The sequence below is a fragment of the Capra hircus genome, chromosome 19 (assembly GCF_001704415.2).
Source record: "Capra hircus breed San Clemente chromosome 19, ASM170441v1, whole genome shotgun sequence".
In the NCBI taxonomy this organism is placed as follows: domain Eukaryota; kingdom Metazoa; phylum Chordata; class Mammalia; order Artiodactyla; family Bovidae; genus Capra; species Capra hircus.
Genome location: NC_030826.1, coordinates 53,106,558 through 53,116,955, shown reverse-complemented (window position 1 = coordinate 53,116,955; position 10,398 = coordinate 53,106,558). Strand labels below are relative to the sequence as shown.

At 56.9% G+C, this 10,398-nt stretch overlaps 1 long non-coding RNA gene across 4 annotated transcripts; it reads right to left on the bottom strand.

Annotated features, from left to right (window-relative positions):
• Nucleotides 608-4,777, bottom strand: LOC108638192. Of its 4 annotated transcripts, XR_001919618.1 has the most exons (5): nt 4,708-4,777; nt 3,805-3,971; nt 1,544-2,367; nt 1,215-1,341; nt 608-816 (listed from the first exon to the last, which is right to left on the bottom strand). It is a non-coding gene; the product is annotated as an uncharacterized LOC108638192 (long non-coding RNA). The 4 variants fall into 4 exon arrangements; XR_001919617.1 differs by lacking the exon at nt 3,805-3,971 and having other exon boundaries at nt 4,708-4,757; XR_001919619.1 differs by lacking the exons at nt 3,805-3,971; nt 4,708-4,777 and adding an exon at nt 2,696-3,103.

Here is a 10,398-nt window from a genome sequence, read left to right as displayed (position 1 = left end):
TCGGCCTTATCTGCAGGGGCAAGAGCTTCTGCTGCAGAAGGGGAAAGGGTTTCTGCTGCACAATTCCAGGGTTATGCACCTTGGGTGGGCCTCCCTAGCTACCCCAGAGGAATCGCAAGGTCGCAGGGTAAGGTGGGGGCAAGAAAGGCTGCCCTGCCTCCACTGGACTCTGAACACGGGAACAGACATCAGGCACCCGGGGCACGGATCCTACCTTGTCTAGGAAAGGTATTCCTAGTAATGGCGCCTCTGTTCTTGAGCCCTAGCTTCTGCATCAGTCATGCAGCCAGATTGGACCCAGGTGTCTAGTCCTGAACAGTGCCTCCCTCTGTGCCCAGCTGCAGGAATTCTGTCTTATAAGGAACCCTACCTAATCCTTCTTTGGGCTTCCCAGGTGGTGCTAGTGGTAAAGAACCCGCCTGCCAATGCAGGAGACATAAGAGACGTGTGTTCAATCCCTGGGTCGGGAAGATCCCCTGGAGGAGGGCATGGTCAACCCACTCCAGTATTCTTGCCTGAGAAATCTCATGGACAGAGGAGCCTGGCAGGCTACAGTCCATAGGGTTGCAAAGAGTCAGACACAAGCTGAAGCCACTTAGCACAACAATCCTTTATTTTGTCCACAGTGGGCCTGTTTCTGTCCTCTGTGCCACAGACTCATCTCATTTCTCTTCCCCTGGCAGTCCTGCAGAGGATAGGAGACACCCGTGTTTTTTTTTGGGGGGGAGGACACCTTGGGTTTGGCTTCCCAGCTGCTGACCGGATGGCTGGTGTCAGGGAAAGCAGGTCTTCACGGTGGCAGAGTTCAGAGGGGATCTTTGGGAAGGAAGAAGGTCAGAGTCTGAGGCTGGAGCATGGGCCAAAGTAGGGGAGCTGCCAGGGACCCCATCCTAGCTGGGGAGGCCAAGGGGTCTGACTTTGGGCTCCAAACACAGAATAATCCACTAGGGTGGGGAGGAGACTTTTATGCTTAGTATTTGCATTTCATCCTTTTAAAATGTCTCTCTTTTGTGAATATTTTATAACGCAAGTAATAGATTCATACAGTCACGGAAACTTGAAATCTATAAATAACTATACATATATAGTTATGAGTTCATATGGAGTTATGAGCGCAAGCATTTCTTATGAGAGAGTGCATGACCCAAGCAATGAGAGGGTTTGAAGGTCACTCTTTCTTAGCGCTTATGATTTTTATTTTAAATCCTGGGCACCTTCCTACTGAGTTTGAAGTCCAGGATGGCAGGATGAAGGAAGGTCCCACATTCAGGCACTTGAAGGGCTGGCATCAGCAAAAAGTCTTGAGTTGGCTTGACGGGGATGATGGAGGGGTCTGAGGACCTGCAGGTGACACGGGCATAGATGGGGCTCCGGGCTGTCTCTGGTGGGCACCTGCTCTCATCGGGAAAGAGGCAAGACTGAGCTCGCCCTGCGTGGGGTGAGGGAAAGGCAGCTATGGCTGGGCCTCTGCTCAGGAACCCAAGACCCCCTTGCTCAGGGTTGAGGGCAGCACCCAGGACTGGCACCTTCTGAGCACACCCACCTGTCTCTCCAGTCCTGGGTCCCTGGGAGGAGCTTCGTTACTGGAGCACTTAACTCCACAAAGTATTTGTCATGCTCCTGTGGGGCCCCGGGCAAGGGCAGGACACAGCTTGTGCCGTCACGCATCTGGTCAGGTGTGCAGGCAGCGGTGATCCGGGGTGGGAGTACATTTCCAGAGTCCTGGGTGAGTGGAAGCTAGTGCTCCCTGTTGGGGTTTGTTGCTCCCGGGGAAGGAAGCTCAGTAAGAAAACGCCAAGTCGTTGGTCCATCTACCAGTCAGTATCTACCGGGCACCTATTAGGTTTAACCAGCCAGTTCTGGGTGCTGGGGTAGGGGGCTTTGTCTCCCGCCGAGGACAGAGGGCCAAGGATGGATCACAAGGAGCTCTGCACGGCGGGACCCTGATCCCCATTTTACAGATAAGGAAACAGGTCCAGGAAGTAGACTAACTTGAGGGTAAATAGAAGAGTCAGGATTGGAACCCGTATCTCCCAGGTCTGACTGTGAGAGCCACAGGTGTGTGGACAGCCAGCAGGGGGCAGTGCTGGAAGCGCCTGGAGGCTCCCCTTCTGCGCTTGGAGGAATCTGTGTATCTTCCAGGAGTTTAGCTCGCCTTCTCCTCCAGGAAGCTTTCCATGATACCCTGCAACATTCTGCCAAGACACACCCTTTTCCCCCTGTCCCCTCTGCACCTAGCTCACTTCAGAGCAGCCCTTGACACCAGCCACTCAGGATACCTCTCACTGGGCTGCGGGCCACTTGAGGGCAAGGCCTGCGTCCTTTGTTCTCAGCATCCTAGCATCCATCTGGCTTAGGACGTGGTAGCTGTTAAGGGAATAAACGAATGAATGAGGAAAGCAAGAGCAGAGGGTGCGAGGGCCTTCCTTCCACAGATGGGACATGGCCCCGGAGAGAGGAGCAGGATTTGCATGCACTGGGGGGAGAGTCTGCCAGGGGACGACTCCAGCCTGGGCATCAGACAGCACTGCCAGGAGGGAGCCCTGGCAGGTTCTCGAGCAGGGGCACGGCAGGGCAAGCCTCCCCGTATCCCTGTGCCACCCCATGCTGGCCCTCCTGCAGTGGGGAGGGGCAGGAGCTGCACTCTCCAGGCCTGCGACCTGACTCCTTCTGGAAGTTCTTCCAGCCTTCTCACCTAAAGCCCTCAAGCTGCACCTGGGAACGGTGTCTGCCAGCGGCTGGTCAGGAATGGTGGGCGATGAGCTAGTCTAATTTCTCTTCCCCTGGCATTCCTGCAGAGGATGGGAGATGGCCCTTTTTTGGGGGGAGGGCTGGGCACCCTGGACTTGACTCCCCAGCAGTTGACAGGACGCTGGCATCAGAGAAAGCAGGTCCTCATGGTGGCAGAGCTGAGGGCAACACTCCCCTGGAGCTCGGGATCAGTTACTTCGTCAGCTCATTCTTGTGCTTATTCAGTAAATGTTTATTGGGCACGCCTGGTTGGCTAGACCCTGCTCTGTCTTGGAGCTGGACTCTGGCCTCTGGGGGTGTGTGAGGGCCACTCCCACGGTGGTGCCAGCCCCCCTCACCGCACCGGTGGGCTCCTCTGCCACCCTCTCCCCGCCCACTCTGGGCCAAGCCGGGAGACAGTCCCCCTGGGGTGGGGGAAGGGGCTCTGGGGGTGGCGAGCCCCTGGCAGACCCTCCCCAAGGAGCAAGCAGGGTGGGGTGGGGGCCTCTGGCAGCCCTGCCCGGCCCCACACAGGCTGCTGTTCCCGGAATGGGGGTTTTAAACTTTTTTTTTTGTTGGCGCATATGCATGTGGTCTTAATTATTTATACGCAGCACTTATCTCCCCCAAATGTTTTATCGGGATTCGGCAGATCCGAGAGATGGAAGCCCCGGGCAGGAGCGGGGGCTGGGAGGAGACTGTAGGCGAAGCAGTAGGGAGCCGGGGGGTGAAGGGAGCTAGGTTAGGCGTCCCTAAATCAGCCCGGGGGTGAGGGAAGGAAGGACCCCAATCGCGGTGGGTTGGTTTAAGTCTTTCAGGCCCTGATGAAAGTTGGGAAACCGCAGCGGGTATCCGGCCTGCGGGAGTTAACACCTGGGGCGGCCTGTGTGGGTCCCGCCGACAGGGGGCGCCACGCCGCGGGCCACTTCTCCCCCGAGCGTCCCTGGTGGATGCGAAGGAGGATGGAGAACGACCTCTGGCAGCAGCAACCCAGGAAGCCTTGAGAAGGGTCCCTCCTCTTTCCTGGTGGAAGTGGCCAGAGGAGAGATTGGGCCTGACCTTGGGATCTCTCACCTGTTAACGTGCAGGGGCGTTATGTCTTCTTTATGCTCACCACCCCCTGGAGACATTTCCTGCCCATTTTACAGACCAGGAAACTGAGGTTCAGGAGAGTCACCGGGCTAGGGACCTCCAGCAGAGCAGGGATTGGTGCCCATGTGGACTCAGGCAGGTGGTCTTTCCTGGAGCAAGGGGAGGGTAGTGGGCCGGGCCTGCCCCCTCACTTGGCCCCCAGAATTCCAACGTCCCCCTAGCTGCATATGCCCTGTATATGCCCTCTTTTCCTGGACGTTTGGGCAGCGCAGGCGGGAGATTCCTGGAAGCGCCTCCCAGGCACAAACCCCTCCTTGCACCCGCCCACCCTGTGCTTGCAGGATTTGCAGGGGGCTCTGAAATCCTGGGGTAGGGGGCCAGGAAGCTGAGCCTGGAGGGCCCAGGAGTCCCCCACTCCTCCCACCGGCAGGGCTCAGCGCGCTCTGGCCTAACCCCTGTCCTGCCCGCACCCAGGAGGCCTTCTGGGGCCGAAATTGGCGCCCGGGGAAGGCTCGCAGTGTCCCACCGGGAGGTCTGGCTGGGGATAGGGGGCCCCTGAGATGGGGTGGGGCATGGGGCCCTGGGTGGGCTCTACCCCAGCTGCTTGGAATTCCACAGGGACAGAGGTGAACCCAAGAGCCTCCTAGCCCGGCCGCCTTCCCCCTCCCCACCGGGGTCTTCCGGAGAGTTGGGGGGCTAGCCCCTTGCTGGGAGAGTGTGCATGTTTGTGCTGGGGGTGGGGAGGACTTCCTTCAATTTGCCGCTGCGGGCGGGAGGAATCTTCCTGGTTGGGGCTGGGTGGGGGCTGGGTTGGGGCAAGCTCTTGGGCCCCCTGGAATCTAGATTCCCTTGGTTGGGGTAGGGCCAGAGAGGGGGGTGTCTCACCCCAGGTCATGGAGTCGAGGCTGTCTCTGAGTGGGAGATTCCGGAGAGCTCCGGACGGCCCTGGATAATCAGTTCATCGATTAACAGCTTGGGTGTGGGGGGCGCTTCAACAGGGGGCGGGGCTGTTGAATCTGGGGCCCAGCCCAGCGAAGTGTTGCTGGTGGGAGGCGGGGAAGGCGGTAATTCCAGGTTGGGGAGGGTCTCTGCGCCTCCGTAAAACGCTGAGGATCCTCCGAGGGGCCCCCCGGGTGCCAAGCGCCAGCCGGGCCCCCTTGGGCCCCTGGAAGAATTGGTTCCCACCAGCCAACCTGTTCCCATAGCCAGAAGTTGCCATGGTGACCCCCTCCCACCTTCAGCTACAGCTTTTCCAGTAAAACCACTGCAGAAATCCATACTTCCCGACAGGCACGCCCCCGACCCCCCACCCCCCACTCTGCGCGGTAGGGAGCGGCCAGGAGTTAACCCTCTGCCTGCCGGCTGGCCGGCACTGTAGGGGGAAGTCAGGGGAGTGAGAGCTGGCCGTGGGGGACCTGGGGCTGGAGAGGAGAAAGTGAACAGGGGACAGGCCAGCTGCTGTTTCCCTCGCGGCCCCAGGATGGGACTCCAGGAAGTTCGAGGAGAGAAAGGAAGCTAGCGCCCCACTGCCACCGACTCTGGAGGATTCTTGCCGGGGTGCCAGGACTGCTCCCGGTGGAAGCCGACTGTCCCCTCTGGGCTCTGGCCAGCCGCCCCAGAGTGCCTTCCGCTGTCGGTGGGCTAGCGGGTCTCCCCAGCCTGGCCTGCAGTGGCTGATGGATCAGCTCTCCCCTCTCCCTTCTGTCCCTCTCCTCCAGCGCAGACCTCTTTCTGGAGGCAGAGAGGGCTCGGCTCAAGTGCAGCAGCCCCACTGCCCGCAGCGGCAGCCCCTCAAGGGAAGCCACACGCCCCTCAGCCTGGCTTTGTGTCCATAGGTCTGCTCTGGTGGGCTACTGGACAAAAGAAGTCACTGACCACTTGGGGTCTTGGCTTTCTTCCCTGAGAATGAGGGGAATGATCTAGGCTGCTTGCAAGTTTGAGGAAGAAGAGATATTCCATCCTGCGGGGGTGGGGGGAGGGGTGCCAGGGATAAAGCCTGCTTTGTCTCTATCAGGGGAGGGGCCCTGGGGACCCCTGAAGCTGTGTAGACCCAGGGGGCTCAGCTCTGCGGCCCAGCCTGCTTCCACTTTCAGAGCCGTCAGTGGGCTCTAATTGTTCTCTCTGTAGCCCAGGATGAATAATTGAGAGGTCTTTGAAGAGAATTAATTAGCCCGTTTATTGACTGTAAATGCTTTGCTGCGGATGATAAAGGGAAGGCTCGGCCGCCGTGCCTGCCACCGACCCACAGCTCGACGTGGCATTTGTACTCGGGGTTCCCTGGGCACCACCAGGGCTCAGCCTTTGCCTTTCGCCCCAGAGGGGTGCAGACTGCAAGCTCCCCCACCTGCCTGCCCCTTGCTGCCAGGTTCTGCCCCTCAGCCCCGGCTCTGCTTCGGGTATCTTCCAAGAGGCAAGTAGGGACCTCCCTGTCCCCAAGGACTAGGGGCAGGACATGTCCCAGTGTTGGGAGCACTTAGCCAGCATGCTGAACTGAGGCAGAGAAGTAGGTCTCCCTTGAGGTGGCTGAATCCGGGGAAGCTGGTGCTCAGGGCTCAGAAGGGGAGGAGGAGCCCTGCGTGATGATGTCTGCATCCCAGGCAGGGGCAGGGGCCACGCTGAGAGCCCGAGCCTCCTCCAGCCCCTCCCCTCAGTCCTGCTGGTGGTAGACGTCTACGCTTTGGGCTGCTTGGTGTCCAAACAGCTTTCCCAGGGGCTACGGTTGGGTCAGACAGCATGCAATGAGGGTCCAGCAGTTCTATGCAGGCCGTTCCGTGCTAACCTTTACACCCGTAAGCTGCTTATTCTCCTTATCTTAACCAGAGAGCAACTCTGTCAGATGCAGTTCGGACTAGTGACTTCCCTTGTTCCCTGTATCAGTCAGCTACTGCCATAATCAGGCCCCCTAACAAACAGCCCCACAGTCTCAGCGGCGTTCCACAGTGAACATCGCTCTTTCGCTGCCTTGTGAATAGGCTTGTTGGGGTTCAGCAGATCCAGACCGGGCTTGCCTCCGCGTTGTGGGTTGGGTCCAGGTTTGTTCCACGTGTTTCTTGTTCTCCTTGGACCCGCAGGCGACCCGAGGTGTGTTCTTTCCCGGTCTGTGTCAGCAGGCAGGAGAGCAGGTTTGTTGTGCGAGGCATTTCAAGTTTCTGCTCGCTGCATATCACTGCCATCCCATTGATCAAAGCAAGTCATATGGCGCTCTGATCTGAAGGCTTGTGTCCCCTGAAAATTCAGATGTTGAAATCCTGACCCTCAAAGGTGATGCTGTTAGGAGGCAGGGCCTTTGGTAGGTGATGCGGGCTCCAGCCTCATGAATGAGATTAGTGTTTTTATAAAAGAGTCCCCCAGAGCTCCCCTGCCCCTTTCCCCATGTGAGCACAGTGAGAAGTTGCCCTCTGGGAACCAGGAAGAGGGTTCTCACCAGAGCCTGGCCATATTGGCCCCTTGATTTTGGATTTTCAACCTTCAAATCTGAGACATTTCTGTTGTTTATAAGCCCTGAGACTATGGTACTTTGTATAGACTGATACGGGGCGGGGTGAGGCGGGTTGGGGGGTGGTGCCCAATGTCAAGGATACGGATGCGTAACTGCAGAAGGGAGTGAAGCGGCAGGGTTGATAACCCAATCCCCTCTTTTTAGCTTTAGTTTTATTATGAGAAAAGTTTTTTTTTTTTTAAATCAGAAAGCAAAACTAGGCAGGGGAGCATAATAGCGACTCTCTTCGGAACATCACCCAGATTCCGTAGCTGTTAATATCTTCTTATATTTTCCCTGATCTGCTTTCTTTTTTTTTTTCTTGGTAAGGTATTCTTAAAGCTTTTTAAAAATTGAAGTTAAAATACACATAACATGAAATTTACCATTTTAACCATTTTTAAGTGTGCAGCTCAGTGGCATTAGATATATTCCCACAGCTATGCAGCTATCACCAGCATCCACCTCCAGAACATTTTTGTCATCCTAAACTGAAACGCTGTCCCCATGAGACACTAACCCTTCATTCTCTCCTCCCCCAGCCCCTGGCAACCACCACTATGTTTCTGTCGCTATAAATCTGACTATTCTAGGTATCTTATCTGGGAGAAATTACACAATATTTGTCCTTCTGTGCCTGTCTTATTTTGCACAGCGTGACGTTTTCGAGGTCCACCCATATTGTAGTGTGTGTCAGAATTTCTGTTTTTTAAGGTCAACTAATATTGCGTTGCATGCGTAGACCACACTTTGTTTATTCATTCATCCACTGATGGACATTTGGGTTGCTTCTACCTTTTGACTGTGTTGAATAATACTGCTATGAACCTGAGTGTACAAGTATCTGCTTGAGACTCTGCTTTCAGTTCTTTGGAGTGTATGCCCAGAAGTGGAATTGCCGGGCCGTGTAATAATCCGGCGTTTCACTCTTAGAGGAGTTGCCATTCTGCCCTCCACAGTGCTGGCAGCATTTCACATTTCTGTTTGCAAAACCCAAGGGTCCAGTCTCTCCATATCCTCACCAACACTTGTTATTTTTTCTTTTTTCCTTTCTTTCCTTCTTTCTTCCCCTCTCCTTCCCTCCCTTCCTTTCTCCCTCCCTCCCTTCCTTCTTTCTTCATCATTGCCATCCTAAAGGGTATGAAGTAGTGTCTCGTAGTTTTGTTTTCCTTTAATATTTATTTATTTCGCTGTGCCGGGTCTTAGTTGCAGCTTGTGGGATCTTCAGTCTTTATTGCAGCTTGCAAGATCTTTAGTTGCAGCATGAGAAGACATCTGGGATCTAGTTCCCTGACCAGGAATCGAACCCGGGCCCCCTTGCATTGGGAACACAGAGTCTTAGCCACTGAACCACCGGGGAAGTCCCCTCATTGTGGTTTTGATTTGTGTTTCTATCTCCTTTTGACTTCAGCTCTCTTTTGAGATGGGTTTCTATTTCTTGTAACTGGGACTAGTTTGGGTGGGTTCAGCAGCAAGTGTCCTGTGGTTCTAGCTAATGTGTGCTGCAAGCCAGGCTCTTTACTCCCAAGCACGGTCCCAATTCAAGACCCCAACAGCCCAGTGAGGTGGGGGCTGCTTATGAAGCCCAGTGTAGGGGTGAGGCTGGGGTGGACAGGTGACTTGCCCAGAGGCACAGAGCTGCGGTTCAAAGGCAAGCCTACACCTGAGCCGTGACCTTGCGGTCCTCAGGGTAGGGTAGACATTGCCAGGGCACTGCCAGAGGAGGCCTGCCTGTTACCCTGGCCCAGACTTGGAGAACTGGTGTTGGGGTAAGGGAGACTCCAAGACCTGGACAGCACCAGGGTGCAGGAGAGACTGGGAAGAGAGAGGGCGCTGAGACTCCTTGCTGCTCTCCCAGGATGAGGTGTGTGGAGGCTGAGAACATCTGGAGAAAAGGAGCTCGTTGCCTGTAAGAGCTGCTGTGGCATCTAACGATATGGGCTTCCTTCCTTCCAGGAAGGGGGATTGAGAAGGAAGCTGCCCTCCCCCCGCTCACCAGTAAGCTGCCTGTGTTCAGATGAATTGCTCAATTGCAGTTAACACCTGGCTCCTTGGCCTGGCCCATAGAGCCTTAGCATGCTCTTGAACTCCTTGTAGAATGGGCTTGCTGTGTGGGTCTGGTGGGCCAAAGTGATGGGAAAGAGAGCCTGCCTGCTGGGGGTTCCGCAGGAGGCAGGCCAGGCAGGGCCCCTGGGTCCCACCTGCTCAGTGCCCCTGGCCCCACCCAGGCTTCAGTTGGGGTCTTTACTGCTTGCCATGTGTCCCATAAGCCTGGGCATCAGTGTCTGGCTTCCTGGAAACCGAGGTGGTGGTAAAAGGAGTGGCCAGAGCCAGCTGGCATGGATGCCCACCCCGGGCCTCAGGGCCGCGGGAGACCACCTGCAGCGGAGCCAGGAGAGGGGCTGTGGCTGGGGCCCACCGGGCTGGGGCGCCGGGCACAGCTGGGCCTGTGGGAGGGGTGGAGGGGCCTCTGGGGAAGGGACTTACCGGCAGGCAGCTCTGCTGAGACCCCAGGGGCCCTCCTCGATTCCGGTAAAAACAGAACATGGGGTGGGGTGCCAGCTTCTGCCCGCCTGGGGCCACCCCCTCCCCTCGCCTGTCTCCCACCTGCTCCCCTCCCAGCCTGGCTCCTCTCCTCCTCCTCTCAGTCCTCCCCCTCCTCTTGTGGTTGAGTCCCAGGCTACTCCTGCTTTTAAGGTGTTGCTTAGTCAGGTGTAGCAAGACTATTCTCATGACAACTGGGGAGAAAAGCAGGGGCCTGTGGAGGATGCTGCCCGGGTGGGTGCAGCCTGCTGAGGAGTGGCCCCGTGAACCCCTTTCCCAACCTCCCTGCCCTCCCAGATGCCTTCCCGGCCAGGCCTGAACTCAGCACCTACTAGCCCCACTGCCCCACGTGGCCCAGCAGCCTGGGCTCAGCTCCATGAATCAGCTCCCCACCTGCCCTGGGAGTGGGGGGGCCAGTGTTCCTTGAGCGGGAGGTGCCCCTTGGGAGGTCGCCCTCCAAGGGTCTGTTGGGCATAAAAGGGGGAGAGAGTGTTTCCCAGACAGGCGGTCAGGGATTTTCACAGGAGCTCCCTGTGACCTCCACTCTGGGAGAC